We start from the raw sequence: 16,056 nt of genomic DNA on the forward strand, positions 1-16,056 counted from the left end.
AAAGAAAAGAGGAATGAAATAAGCATTTATGTCACTACTACTGTGTGCCAGGCATTGTGTTAAGATGTTTTAAATCTTCTTGTTTGATCTCTATGAGCCTTCGAGACAAACAGAGGTTACAATGACTTGCACAGGGTCACACAACTTGTTAAGTATCTGAGGCTAGATTTGCATTCAGAGGAACCAAATTCTGATACTCTCAGGGAAAAATAACAACAACCAAAAAAACCAACCCCAAACCTTAGGTGTCAGTCCAAGCCAAAGAGATTTGTGTGAGAAGCCTCTAAGTCTGAATCTAATCTGTGTAAGGCCAGAGAAACAGGCTGTGTGGCATGGCATGATAACATAGTCAATTATAATAATAATTATAATACATGGGCAACAATTATAATAATAACAAAATCATCCATCTGGAGCCAGAAGGGACCTGAGAGACTGTCCAGCGCAGCCTTCCCACTTTACAGAGGAGGAAACTGAAAGTTCAGTGATTTGCCCAAGGTCTCATAGGTAGTAAGCATCAGAGAGGCAGGATTCAAATACAGGTCTTCATACTCTAGAACCAGAGTATTTTCCACTCTACTGTACTACCTCCTAAGACTTCAAGGAGATGAAATTTTTTGAATGAGGGCCATCTATCAGTGAAGACTATAACTCCTCTATGCCTTAGTAAATTGGTATCAGGGTTCTAGATCCTTAACAGAGACAATGCCCTCCAGTCCAGAGGTCATTAGGTCATATAGATCCTAAGGTATAGAACTGAAAAGCACCCTAGGATCATGTAGTCTTAGTCTTTTATTTTACAGAAAAAGAAACTGAGTCCTAAAGAAGTAAAGGGACTTTCTTAATGTCACACGATAACATGTATAACAAAAACCTCTTGAGATAAATTTCAGTGCCCTGGGACAACGTGTTGATCACCCTGGCCTAGTTCCATATCTGGTTTGATTCTCCTAGGCCACACTCTTGGCCTAGCAGCAGAATCAGGATCCAAACCTAGTTCCTTTGACTCCAAATTCACTCCTCTTTCCAAGACACCTTGTGTCGCCTCTTGGGTTGCTGAAGATGAGTCTGTCATGAACCTATGACACAGCATCATTACTGCCCAATCTTTTGTTATATGTTGTATCTAAAGCTTCCAGCAATCTAGGGTACGGGCCAAAGCACAAGGCTTTCCCCAGGGACATTCAGGAAACAGAGGAACACAAATATAGACACCCAGGGAAAACTACCCAGGTAACCAGATTCCCCAGGCTACACTGCTCTTCCCCAAAAGGGACTCCCGGCACAATCTTGCTGTTCCTTCTTCCAAAACATTAGGCTCCCCAGCAAAATTCTAAGGCATAGTCCAATACCACCAGCCTGGGTTCCCCCAACTTTCTACTGATCACTAGTCCTAAATGAGAGAGACTAGGAAAAATACTAGTTTCAGAGTCGAGGGACCTGTTTCAATCCTTTTTCTGACATTTTCTGGCTGTGTGACCATGGGCAAGACCCTCTTGAGCCCCAGTTCTCTCACTAGTAAAATGAAGACAGTCCTAAAGACTCTTCCAGGGTTTCTGGATAGGTCAATGATATCATGTATGCAAATCTTCAGGTACTACGGTATGTAAAATGTAAAACTTTCCTTTTGGCTGAAGAAATTCATCACCTGGCCACTAGGTGGCGAGCCTTGGTGTGTGTAGGCAAGCTGGTTCTTGAATGATGGGAAGGCTCATAGCCAAGATGCTATGACCTCAGGGTTTAAATTTGCCTGGCACTGTGTTTGAGAGACTAGGGGCATGTGTTTGTTTGGGTGAGGAATCAGAGCAAATGAAATAATGTATGTTATTCCCATTGCAATGTTTCAAGCACTCTAGCTGTCATGATCTCAGAACTGGTCAGCGGTGCCTTGATGTGAGAGAATGGTCTTTGTGCCAAGGAATAAATGCATCAGCTATAACATCTTTGCTTTATTGAGTAGAAATTCCAGACTCTGGGCCTTCCGGGCTTAAATTGATCCATACAACATCTGCAACATGACCAGACCCTGATAAATGAAAGTGATACTTGTGATTAGAGGTCCCCTGGGAAACTAGGAAGATTTTTTTTTTCTTTCTACAGAAAGGAATAGTTTAACCTCTGGAATGTCATCTTCTCTGCACAATAGAGTCATAGGTTATCACAGAGTCATAACTAGCAATTATTGTGACCAGAGTAGGCAGCACAAAATACACACTCAATTCATTTGGGGGTCAGTGAAATAATGCAATTCCGGGAAAACAATGAGATGGCCCCAAGGAAGAGAAGAAGCAGGTTGAGACTAGACTGGGAGGGAGTTCACCTAGTAGAGGAAGGTGGTCTCTGATAATTTTCTCTCTTAATTATTCTTGCTAACTCAGGAATTTACCTAACTAGGTGGCAAGGAGTTTCTGTGCTGCAGACATGATCTGATGGCACTCTGGGACAAAGCCCTACTCACCTTGCCCTAGGTACTGATCTGGTTTATTGACATACAGACTGTACTCTTGGTTAAGACCTCACTGAGAAGCCAGACCCCCATCTTCCTAAGATAATCTTGTGTCCTTAAATGTTAGATTGTTATTTTTGGCTTGTATCCAAAAGTTTGTACCCTGTATTTTTTTAATTCCTACCCACGAGGTGTACAAGTTGTGCGTGCTTTAAATAAATAAAAACAGAAGGAGCTCCCCAGGTCTTCTAAGTCAGCCTCTGTTTAATATTTAGCAGAATGGAATCCAACATCAGGGCCAGCTGGAGGCAAAATTCTGAAATAGACTCTGTCTTTGGCTTTAGTCCACCTCCTTTCCCAGTGCCCTTCTTTCTCCTTCTCTCCTTCCCTTCTCCTGCCCACCTTTCCAACATACATATACCATTCACATACCTGTTTGCTGTTGAATTCCCAGGGGATCTTTTTCTCAACTGTCCACCAGCTCATCTCCATAATCTATTCATTTACAATGGCTTTGAGACAGCATACTGGACAGACCACTAGACCCAGGGTCAAGAGGACCTAGATTAAAATCCCACCAGTAAAGCAGACTAGCTGTAGAACCATGGGCCAATCTCATACCTTGCTGAGCCTCAGTTTCCTCATCTGTAAAATGAGGAGGTTGGCTGGGCATGGTGCTCCATGCCTGTGATCTCTGCTCTGAGTGTAATCCATCTCCTGAGCTGGGAAGTTCTGACTTAATATGGAGCTTTAGGGGATCAGGTATTGGCATTGAATCTACTGTCTGCATGATCACTGTGAGTCCCCAGGAGTGTGGGGGGCCTTCAACTGGCTCAAGTCATAAATGGATCCACTCAAAGCTTCTTTGCTGAGTCTTAACCCTATGTATGAGCGGCTGCTACGCTTCCAACCTGTTGGAGACAGGGAGCCCTGCTCCCTAAAATGAAATCAAAGGAGTGGGTTCTACTAGAAAGTCTGAAAGGGCCCTTCTATCTCTGGCTCTCTTAGCCTATGGCTTTTAATTCTTGGGGCATGCTCACTCTAACATCCTTTAAGGTCTAAAGGAATGAATCTCCAATGGTGAAATAAATGATAAGCCCTGGAGTTGATATTTGGGTAAAGGGATGCTGTTTAGTGCTCCTTTAAGTCCCATCACAAGTGAGCTCCAGAGCTTTCCTCTCCAGACTCTGGCTCTCTGGATTTCCTCTCCCACACCCCTTTTCAACACTTGCATTCCCACCCCTAGCCTCTTTTCACCTTCCTTTTCTGAGCTGTCTGCTCCCATTAGAATGGTAGCTCCTTGAGTGCAGGGACTGACTTTGCTTCTCCGTGCTTTTGTATTCATTTCAATCATTTAGCACAGTGCCTGGCACATGGCAAATAATAAATGCTTGTTGACTTGCTGCTTCTTTGTGGTGCTCTATCCAAGATAATAAGCAATTCTCAGAAATGATGGGGTTTGAAATACAGGATGTCTAAAAATACATCCGGAAAGAGATGGCTGCATCTAAAGCATTCTGTTATTAGCTCCTGCCAGTCCACCTGAAAACGGAAGGGTGGCTTAGAAATGCAGCTTTCACGGAGCCCCTTCTCTCCAAGCCTCAGTCTCCGTAAATAAAAGGATTGGACTGGGTGATCTCTCCGAGGGCCTTAAGTCCTGGGATCCTACCACATTATGGTACAAATCTGCCCCAACCAATGCTGCCAAGCTGCCCAACCAATGGGGATGTGGAGAGACAGCACTTAAAAAGGTCAGACATACCCAGAGACCTTCCCAGAGGAGAACTATCCGAGCATCACCATGCACGAAACACAAAATGAAAACTCCAGAGAATTCAGCAGTCGCCATAGCCCTGATCTTTCCTTGAATCTTTGGGATCTTAGTCTTGTCCAACTCTCCATGACCCCATTTCAGGGATTTCTTGGCAAAGATACTGGAGGGTTTACCATTTTCTTTTGCAGCTAATTTTACAGATGAGGAAACTGAGGCAAATGGGATTAAGTGAATTGTCATGGGTTGCATAGCTAGGAAGTGTCTGAGGTCACATTTGAACTCAGGTCTTCCTGTCTCCAGGTCCAGGGTACTATCCACTGCACCACCTAGCCTAGCCAAGTTCTCATTGCCAACGCTCACAATTCATGGAATTTGGAACTGACAGACCCTTTAGACCAAACACCTTCATTTGACAACAGTTAAAGTGTAGTGACTCACTCTTCCTCCAGGCCACTGTCTTCCATGTCCTGCTCTCCAAGCACCTGTGTGCTCCTGCCCCATGAGTCATAGCCCAGAGGAGACGCTGGAGCACAGAACAAGGAGGGAGGCTGTTCCATCTGCCCCAATACATGATGGACCGTCTAAAACTGTGTGATCATCGACAAGTCAACAAGAAGACTTTATTAAGTGCTTACCATGTGCTGGGTACTGTGCCAAATGCCAGGAATACAGGCAGAAAGAAAGGTGGTCCCTAACCTCAAGGAACTTACATTTTCATAAGGGAAGACAACATCTAAAAGGCAGCTGAGAAGCAGGGTGGGGATGGGGAGATATGTGGTAGTAAAAGAAGTTTGGACAGGTGGGAGCTTGGATGACCTGGACTCCCTTCCTTAAAATGCAAGTCTTGGGGGGGTGGAGCCAAGATGGCAGTGTAGAAGCAGGAAAACTCCATGAGCTCTGCCCATAGCTACCTCAAATAACTATAAAATATGACTCTAAACAAACTTTAGGGCTACAGAACCCACAAAGTGACAGAGAGAAACAAACCTTCTGATAAAGGCACCCAGCAGGTGGACAGAAAGGGCCCATTGCAGCACGCTGGAAGCTAAGCCCAGATTTTAGCCTCAGGGTGGCCCTGACCATCAGCGGCTGGGGTGGACCTCGGGACAGTGAATTCACCAGCAGCTGTGGAGGTTTCCAGAATTATCAACTCTCTTTTTTTGCCAAAGGCAAAGTAAAAGGTCAGTGTGGATTTTGGGAACAAGGGGACAGAGAGTGTGGTCCGGCCTCTGACCCTGGAAGAGAGAAGTGGCTGAGGCACAGTGGCTGTGTAGCCACCACATGGCTGCTTCAGAGCTCCCGGCCTGCAGATCGTAGCGGGACCAAGCCACCATCCTGAGGGGTAATTGCTCTTGCTTTAACCTGCTTGGATCTGGATTGCTGTCTTGGGTGGAGGTCCTGGGGTGTGTGACCAGGTGCCAGAGTGTGTGGAGGCTTCAGAGAGGGCACCTGACTAATAGCTCTGGCAGCTGAGAAAACCCCAGCAATTTGGGACAAATTTCTCCTCTCTGGAAGCAGAGTTCTACTGTGGCAAAAAAGCTCAAAAGTCAAGTAATTGACTGGCAACATGAGCAAGCAAAGGAAGCAAAGCAAACACAGCTATCCAACTTTGGATTCCTTTTTTGGGGACAAAAAGGATTGATCAAAGCATGGAACAGGAGGAAGACAATGAAGTCAGAACTCCTGCACCAAAAGCTTCCAAGAAAAATATGAATTGATTACAAGCCATAGAGGAGCTCAAGAAGGATTTTGAAAATCAAGTAAGAAAAGTGGAGGAAAAATTGGGAAGAGAAATGAGAACAATGCAAGAAAATCGGGAAAAGAGAGTCAACAACCTGACTGAAGAAAACAACACCTTAAAAAACAGACTAACTCAAATGGCAAAAGAGGCTCAAAAAGCCAATGGGGAGAAGAGTGCCTTAAAAGGCCAAATTTGCCAGATGGAAAAAAGAATCTCAAAAGCTCACTGAAGAGAATCATTCCTTCAGAATTAGATTGGAGCAAATGGAAGCTAGTGACTTTATGAGAAATCAAGATACTATTAAACAGATCCAAACAAATGAAAAAATAGAAGGCAATGTGAAATATCTCATTGAGAAAACCACTGACCTAGAAAATAGATCCAGGAGAGATAATTTAAAAATTATTGGACTACCTGAAAGCCATGATCAAAAAAAGAACCTAGAAATCATCCTCCAAGAAATTCTCAAGGAAAATTGCCCTGATGTTTTAGAACCAGAGGGCAAAATAGAGGTTGAAAGAATCCACTGATGACCTCCCAAAAAAGATCCCCAAAATGCAGGTCCCAGGAAGAACCATCCAATCAGAGTAAGGGACCACATAGACTGAGGAATCTTCCAGGGTGAGAAGGCTGCTGGGAAAATGGTGGAGAAAGAAGTTCCAAAGAATTCAGAATAGAACCTAAAGAGGAAGGAGGAGTTCATCCATGGCCTGGTTCGAGGGTGGGGGTGTCTTAAATAAAATGGAGTTTCTGGAGGGAATGGCCATTTAGAGAAGGCCAAGGTGTCTCCCAGTGTGAGAAGGCTGCATCATCACCATCAGTGTCCTCTCCCCCTTTCTGACTTTCACCACAGACTTTAAGAGGCCACCCAACCTTGGGCACCATTTTGTATTTCCATTCATTTTATAGGTTGTCATGGTCAAATACTTCATCACCAAGCAGCCAACATTTACTGATCTAGAGCTGAAAAGGCCATCTAGTCCAGCTCATTCACTTTACAGAGGAAAACAACAGGGGCCTGGAGAGGTGGATGATAGGTGTGTGTTACAAGTAGTAACCAGTAGACGTAGCACTGGAAGCCAGGTCCTCTGACTTGAGAGCTTTTCCCTCTGTACCATACTGTATACTGGCAATGAGCCTCTCTGGAGTTAGCTGGGTTAGACAACAGACAAAGCCAGGTGCATGTTGTTCACAGTCTTTAAATGGAAGAGGGATTTCCTCTAAGCAGTAAGGTCCTCCCAACGCTCCCCTGGGATTCCCTCAATCTTCCTCGATCGCACAAAGCTATCCTTTGAACACCAGTAGTCTTCCATCAATGCTCAATGGCCATGAATCCTGGCCCACTGCCACCTCCAAAGAGTCAATACTGTAGGCCACCCAGAAGGCAAATGGAGAGACACATGGTGGAAGCAAAATTGCCACAGTCCATTATCTGACTTGCTTGCAAAAAGTGGCAAAAAGGATCTCATTTGGGAAAAGTGTGATGGCAGAAGGAGGCAGGCTCCTTCTGAAGCAAGATTGAGGGATAAGACAGTAAGTGGTCAGTCCCAGTATTATATTGGTACCAGTACAGTATTGGTATGTTAAAAATGGGATGGTATGCTGTCCATGAGCACACACCATAAGAAACCATAAGAATGTGTAGGAGGCTGGAGGGGGCAGGAAGAAGAGGGAATGAGGTCAAGGAACAATGACTATCAAGCTAAGGGGCTCCTCCCACCTTTCCCTCATCTCATGCTGTGCTCTGTCCTGCTCATACCCACTGAATTTTCCCCACTCTCTTGCTGGCATGTCTTTACTTCCCAGCAGCTCCTCTCCTGAGGAGAGGAGTCTGAGCTAGGTCCCCTCTGGCAGCCCCTCAACTCCCCTCTTTTCAGCTTCCTTTTGTGTTGCCTTCCCCATTAGATTATAAGCTCCTTGAAGGCAGGGACTGTCTGTCTTTTTCTTATTTATATTCCTGAAGTTTAGCTTTAGTTTCTTGATTATTACTGTGACATTGGTCTTCCAGGCATCAGTGCGTTAACATTGTGGCAGCCCACAGAAGTTTCTCCTGTCTAGCTGATGCTGGTCTTTGGACTCCAGTGTATTCAAACTATGGCAGCCTTGGCAGACTGGACCCCTTCAGAACCAGGAAGCAGTAAGATTTGCTGGTCCAGTGATAAACAAGTCTAAGAGGCACAAAACTTTACCTTTTTTTGTAGTCTTTTGAAGGGCTGTTAAGCTATTATTTCCTGCTTCCCTACAATGAGTGCAGGGTATATCTGTCTGGGGTTGGTTGGGAGATGGTTGACTTGAGTCCTGAATTTTGGGAGTGTTTGCTATTTATTATTCTTTTTGGTCTTTTCTCAGCATTGTATTTCCAAAAATTGCTCTTTCTAGCACCAGCCCTGGAGTCAGGAGGACCTGAGTTCAAATCCGGCCTCAGACACTTAACACAAAACTAGCCATGTGACCTTGGGCAAGTCACTTAACCCCAATTGCCCTACCTTCCACCCTCCAAAAAAATAAAATAAAATGCATTTTTTAAAAAAGTTGCCTTTTCTCAGAACCATGCTGCATGCAGTGTGATTAATGGTAGGAGTAAAAAAAAACGTGGGGAGGGGGAAATAGGGCCTTGGAGCACAATTTAAAAAAATGTTTTCTAGATATCTTTTGTTTTTGTATCACCAACATTTATGTATTCGCTTCTCCTCCCCAGTAAGCCATCTCCTGTAACAAAGAATTAAATAGAAAGAGGGAAGAAAAAAAAGAAAGGAAAAAAAAAACATTTGAACAAAACTAGGCAACATGTGTCCCGACACAATGTCGTATGTAATGTTCCCTGTCTACAATCCCCCACCTCTGCAAAGAAAGTACAGTGGGTGCATTTTCTCATCTTTTTCCCAGGGTCAGACTTGGTCATTATAATTATATAGAGTCTGACTTCATGGTTTGTTGTGTTGGGTTTTTAAAAATTCTTTCCATTTACATTATAGTCTGTGTGTGTGTGTGTGTCTGTGTGTGTGCAATAGGATTGTAAATTTCTCACTGTCTCCAAGACTAATAGAGTAGAATTACCCAGAAACCCCTTCTAACACTTAGCTGAATGCTGACCCTTTGGGACCTCCTTTCCCTTTCAAAACTTCACTGAATGATTATTTTAAACTAATTTCATCTACACAAAAGTGTCTGGTTTGGGGAGTTCATGCAGTGTGCTTCATTCTGTCTGACACTCCCCTCTAGGGGTAGCCTAGCTCTTGGGCCAGCTGAGATTGACTCATCTATAATATTATTTCATTAATTCAGGGTTCTATGACTTCATCTGCATGGGTGTGGTGCCACCAGTTCCGACTCCCCACCCTACTATATTTCAGTAGACTTTCTTCATAAGATGTTGATTTAAAAAAAAAAAAATCATTACCTTTGATTTCCACTCCTGTTCTCCTCCCCCACCTCCACCCAGGGACAACTCTGGATGCTCAGAAAGTCCTTGCTTTATGAATTATGAGGAGGTGGAGCCCAGTGGCTGGGGAAGTCATGCTCATATCACGAAATACTAGAAACAGCTCCAGTAGAAATTTTCAACTGAAGAGTCTAATTAAGAGTCCAACTCCCCTCCTGAGAGGGTTATTTAATCCAGCAACCAGTCTGCTGATTAATCGAAAATGCTTTTGGCAGCAACAAATTCTACATGTGTCAAAGACTGAGGAAAACATGATCCTTGTCCTTGAAGAAAACCTGTTTTAAACCCCCAAAGGGAAGGGTGAGTCCATTTACATCTTGGGTTCATTAAATAGCACAAATTAATATTGCCTCTCACCCCCAGACTCATTTTGGCCAAAAATAAGTTACATTTCTGCCAACAAACTTCCCACCTCCCCCTTTAATTTTGAAAGCTATTTTTATTTGAAGAGAAATTAAATCCTTATGTTTCTGATTCATTTACACTTAACTCATCAAAATGTTTTATGACAGAAGCTTTTGGAATGTCTGTTTTCCCCCCTTTCAAGTCTGAAAAAAAAAACCCTACTAAAAACAAAAAGAAGCCAGTTCACTCACAACATTCCATAATTTTCAAATTCTGACCTGATCAACCCAGCTTTAGGTCATAAATATTTAATAATGTACTGTCATACCTATCTGGAGTGAAATTGACCTTTTTAGATTTATTTTTAGTTTTCAACATAAACTTCCATAAGATTTCGAGCTCCAAATTTTCTCCCCATCTCTCGCCTCCCCCCACCCCAAGACGGTGTGTAATTTGATATAGAATCTGCATATCCATTCATACTGAACCTATTTTAAACATTTATTTATTTATTTTCCGGAGTGAAATTGAAAGGAAAGGGAAAAGAAGAAAAATACTCTTTCGTCCTGTTGTTGAGGTGGGCATTGCCAGCCAGGACCAGCCACACCTCCTCTCCTCCCCTCCGGTTAGGTAATTTCTGCTACCTGTGTTTCCCCGATAATAAGACACTGTCTTATTAATTTTTTGGACAGAAAAACAGCAGAGGGCTTATTTTCAGGGGAGGGCTTATTTTAATGACCATTGACAGCAATTTTAATAAATAGGTAAATGTGAACAAAAAAATGGACCTTTATTCAATAATGAATTCAATAAAGAACAGGATGACGCGCTCACTGCTGCAGCTCTGATTGGATGCAGCTTGGAGCGCAGCGTGCGTTTCACGGGGGGGGGTGGAGGAACGGTGCATACAGAGGGTACAGTAATGTAGCGTGTAGAGCAGGGGATCACCTTCACCACAGTAGCAATCTCAATAGGGCTTATTTTCGGGGGAGGGCTTATTTTAGAGGAATCTTACACAGTAAGGGGAGGGCTTATTTTCGGGATAGGTCTTATTATTGGGGAAACATGGTACCTAGTCTCGACTGGTAGTTTCATTCCTCTGGAGTTCTCTCTGAATGTGAATGGGGCAGGGAGGATGACTAAATGAGGGAGCCCTTGGGGAACCAAAAAGGAGTTCAGCCTTGTCTCAGACTGAACAATAGCCCTGTAAGTCACCTTGGCTCATGGGTCAGAAGGAAACCCCCAGAACCCATTTGGTTCTAGCTTTGGGGGCTTCTAGCTGAGATACAGAAAGACTGGTCCTTTCTGTATCTCAAAACCAAACCCTGTTCCTTCTTCCTGTAGCTTCTGTTCACAATTAAGGACATACATGAATCGTCACCAAAGATTTCCCAGGATCTTTAAAAGCAAATTATGAAATAGCTTAGCTCTGCCATCTGCTTTTTTTTTTCCCATATTTTCTCCCTTATACTCCCAGTCTGGAGTTTAACAAAAGTAAGAAGAATTCCTTGCCTTGCTTGCCCCAAGAATAAACAATGGTGACTTTCAGGAAAACCCAGGACAGCTGATAACAACCACTAGAGTATGGCTCTTTATGGTCTGCAAAGCTCTTTTCAGATCATTCCTTAATGGATCTTCAGAACAACCTTGAGGTAGGTGCTATACTAATCCCCATTTTGTAGATGAGAAAACAGGCACAGAGAAGTTAAATGATCTGTCCAGGGTCACACAACTGGTAAAGGTCTGAGGATGGATTTGAACTCAAGTCTCCCTAACTCTAAATAAGCACTCAGTCCTTTACAACAATTAGCTGCCTAGAAACATGTGGCTTGCCCAGGTTGACTGAGGGGAAATTCATGAATTTATTTCTATTTCCTTTTTCTGAGCACAAGTCAGAAACTAGACATATCCATATAGAATATCCACATAGACATATCCATAAAATAATCAATATTTTCCAAGTTTGAAAGTTCCTGAGTTCAAAGCATCAGGGCACTGGACCTCATATGGGAAAAAGGCTTCCTTAGCAATGGAGCCCACCAGAGGATGGCCCATGACAAAAGCCATGACCTGAGTGACCAGGAGATTAGGACCTTGTCAGTCTTTTATGCAATGTCTGAGATGCTCAGACAAAACCAAAGTCAGTCAGTCAGTCAGTCAATGAGGATTTGTTAAGTACCTACTATATGCTAAGCACTGGGCATACCAAGAAAAGCTAAAGACAGTCCCTGCTCTCAAAGAGCTCACAGTCTAATGGGAGAGACAATGGGGATTGTCTATTTAGCAGTGCCCCCCCCCATGTATGTTCCATAGGGAGTCTAATAAGTCTAGTGACCTATTTCTGCGACTTGTGATTCTATAATTGTTTATGGTGCCTGTGAATCTTCTGCATCTTGGATATTTTATGCAGAGAGTAACATAAAGGGAGCCCTATGGTGCATTGATAGTCTTATGTTGGATGTAGGGACCCTGTTACCCACTTTAGTGGAAACCTAGACTTAAGTTGTACAGAAGCTTTATTTTACCCATTTTCTTAGAAGGGGGTAGTAGCCAAAGAGAGAAACTGGTCTGGTTAGGAGTCAAGTCCCCTAGGATTAAATGCAGTCTGTGTGAGCCCAGAGTTCTTTTCAGGATCTTGGGTCACAGATGAAAGAATAACACAAAATAGAATATTATAAATGTATAAGAGGCAGTGTGCTAATGTCAGGAGAATATGGTCTCATAAACCCTAACTTTGTCTTCTTTTAAAAAAATATTCCACGAGTTATTTGTCTATTAGGTGAAGCTGGAGGTAGCAACCACCACCGATTCCCAAATGCCTGCACTGGAGAAGGGACAACTTTTGTGGCTCCACCACCAGAAACGCTGCACTCTGGGACTTGTGATGAAGTGAGGCTATTGGGTTTTGTTTGGCGGCTGGGGCCATGTTCCATCCACAGTGGGCACTCCATGACTAACAGCTGCTGGCCATGAAGGCACTGGAAACTGTTTTGTCAGTCAGGAAAAATGGAGTCATCAGACCAGCTCCAAACCAGCTGGAGACACTTCTGGTCTGCTCTTTGAAGTATTTCTTTATGCAGAAGTTTTCCCCTCATCATCAGGAGAAATTTTTTCAAACCGTGGCATTAGATCCTTAAGGAGTTTCTTAGGAATTGTAAACCAGGTAACATTATGCCTTAGGTGGTAAGGTTGCACCTTGATTTTTGGGGAGTTGGTTGGGTTGGGTTTTTTTTCAGCCTAACATTTTGGAAGATGCAGCAGAAGAAGGACCAGTAGCCAGAGCAGGGGCAGCAGCAGGAACAGCAGCAGCATGGTAGTAGCAGCATGGTAGCAGGAATACAAAACATATTTAGGATTCTTAATAATCTTCAAGAGGGTAAGGGAAGCAAACATTTATTAAGCACCATCTGTTAAGTGTGCCAGACACTGCACTAAACCCTTTACAATTACTATCTCATCTGAAGGTTCAATTATTATTCCCATTTTACAGTTGAGGAAACTGAGGGAGGCAGAGAGAAGTTAAGTGACTTGGTCCAGGATCCCACAGCTAGTAGTATCTGAGACAGGATTTGAACTCAGGTCTTCCTGACTTCGTGTCCAGCACTCTATCCACTGTGCCACTTAGCTGAGAACAGAAGGTTTGAGAAGTGCTACATGACACCCAACTTCCTCTCTTAGAGTTAATTATCAGTGATATTGAAAGCTTCCTGAGGACACACATCACATGTTATTTTTCCTTTGAATCTCCCTTCAGTTACTACCAGGGAACACTGCACACAGTGAATGTAAATGTTTGTTGAAAAAAAATGAATGAATAAAAAAAATGTGAGATTATGTGGAAATGAGATTCCAGTGTTATTATAAGAGCAACAGAGGACATGTCAAGATCAGCCCTTAGAAGCTTGTACAGCATTCTTGCTGATATTATACGTGTGTGGAAGAACCAGGAGAATTAGATCCTGGAAAGGTAGGATGGTTTATGATGGAAGATTCTGGCTTCCTCATTCAGAGGAGGCCCAGACATTCTGTACTTGTGTCTGGAATGATAACCATAAGGTGAAGAGACAGATTTTAGATTGGCTGCAGAGCTGGGGTGGGAGTGCTTTCAAAAGGCAAAAGGAACTTCTTTCTCTTCTCTGTAGAGAAATCCTCTGGGGAAGTATTTCTCCCAAAGAGTCTCTGGAACCATATGTCTCTTTTTCCCAAGAAGGTCTGGCACCAACTCTGCCCCTTACAGAAGTATGCAGAATAGTCTTGGCTAACCTTAGTCAGACAAGAATTACATCTCCTTCTGTATGTGCAGCTGTGTGCCAATGCCCAAGGCTTGGTTAGAAGGCTGATGATGCTCCTCCCCAGGCCAAAACATCTTGCAGTCCCTTGTAACAATCAGTGAATGGTAACCTTGAATCTTCTACCTTCACAGAATCAATACAAACATCAGTATTTTAAAGCAACAAGGATGATTTTCTTGGTATTACAGGGAACCAACCCCTGATATTGTCAGAATAAAGAAAACAAATGCACATTAATGATATTTGTCTGCTTGTTGCCTGACATTCATGATTCATGTGATAGTCATTGCTCTCTGCTGAATATCACCTGCAGTAACAGAATGCCCAAGTTACACACCAGACATAAACACACACAGTGTGAGAGTACATGAATGTCCATAGTACAGGGCAATTAATTATATACAACAAAGCAAAGCTAGCTAGTTGTACCAATAATGCTACATCAATAGGCTTACATAAAAAAATACCACTTCACTTTAAGCACTAGTCTTAATGACTAGCAAAGTCGTTACTATAGTGTAAACATAAGACAAAACAGTCAAATGAACATGGGAAACAGGCAGACTGAGACACGCAGTAACAGGCAAGCCGTCACCCGGAGATCTCCAGCATTGTTGCCTAGATGCATGTTTAACTATCATAACATCATAAATTACAACATGCAAACAAATATATACCAAATAAACTATATTCAGGATAAATAGGAAATGATTAGTAGAGGAAAGACACTGGAATTAAGAAGGTTAGGAAAATCAGTCTAGTAGCTGACTGGAGGATGGATTGGAGTGGGAGAAGGCTTGAGGCAGGCAGATCTCCCAGCAACTAGTGAAGCAGCCCAGGTGTGCGATGATGAGGGTCTGCAGGGGGGAAGGGGGGCAGTGTCAGAGGAGAGAAGGGAACTACTGGGGAGATGTCGGAAGAGGTGAAATTGAGAGGTCATGGGTATGAGGGGTGAGAGATAGTGAGGGATCCAGGATGACTCCTAGGTTGGGAGCCTGAAGAACTGGGAGGATGGTGTTGCCCTTTATACTAATGGGGAAGGTAGAAGGGGGTAGGATTTTAGGGAAACATAATGAATTCTGTTTTGGACATATTGAGTTTGAGATGTCTACTGGACATCCAGTTTGTGAAGTCTGAATGTAATTGGAGATAAGAGATTGGAGGTCTGCAGAGACTGGGGCAGGATAGGTAGATTTAAGGATCATCGGTATAGGGCTGGCAACGAAATCCAGGAGAGCTGATGAGTAGTATGAGGAGAAGAGAAGGGAGCCCAGGACAGAACCTTGAGGGACTCTGAGGTTAGAGGCACAATTTGTAGGAAGCTCCAACAAAGGAAACTGAGGAGTGGGCAGAGAGATAGGAGGAGAACCAAGAGAGGGGTGTCCCCAAAACCTAGAGAGTATTTGAGGAGGAGGAAGTGATCCGGCTGTCAAAGACCGCAGAGAGATCAAGAAGAATGAGGATTGAGAAAAGGGCATTGGATTGGGCTACTAAGATGTTGTTAGTAACTTTGGATCATTAGTAAATATGTTTGTTCTCTGGGGGTTGGATCAGCTCCCTAGGATTCTTTGTAGCAGTCCTAGCCAAGAAAGGACTAGCCTCTGGGCTCAGTCCTGCTGCTTGGCCATGGTATTCATCATCCCCTTTACTGGGAATATCACTTTCAAAGCCAGTATTTGGGTCAGAAAACTTTGGCAGAGCTGGTGGACAGTCTGTCCTTTTACCCAGCATTTGTTGAGTTGGATGTCCATCAATTCTCTCACCTGCTCATTAGAAAGCTATGGGGAATAGGTAGTTGTGGTAAATAGTTATAACCACTATCGCCACCCTGAATTCTCTGGGGATATTTTATAAAGAGGAAAGTGACCCTTGTCTCTTCATTGATCCATGGATCAATTACCTTGTGAACCTCTTGAATGCCAAGGTTTTTCCCATTACACAAGAAACAATCTTTGGATGGATTTGATTCTATCTTGAGGGTATTCTGCCTTTAGTCTCTCTTATCAGGAAGGAAAT

The sequence above is a fragment of the Petaurus breviceps genome, unplaced genomic scaffold (assembly GCF_028583685.1).
Source record: "Petaurus breviceps papuanus isolate PSGF00001 unplaced genomic scaffold, PetGlider_PUasm1.0 173, whole genome shotgun sequence".
Lineage (NCBI taxonomy): Eukaryota > Metazoa > Chordata > Mammalia > Diprotodontia > Petauridae > Petaurus > Petaurus breviceps.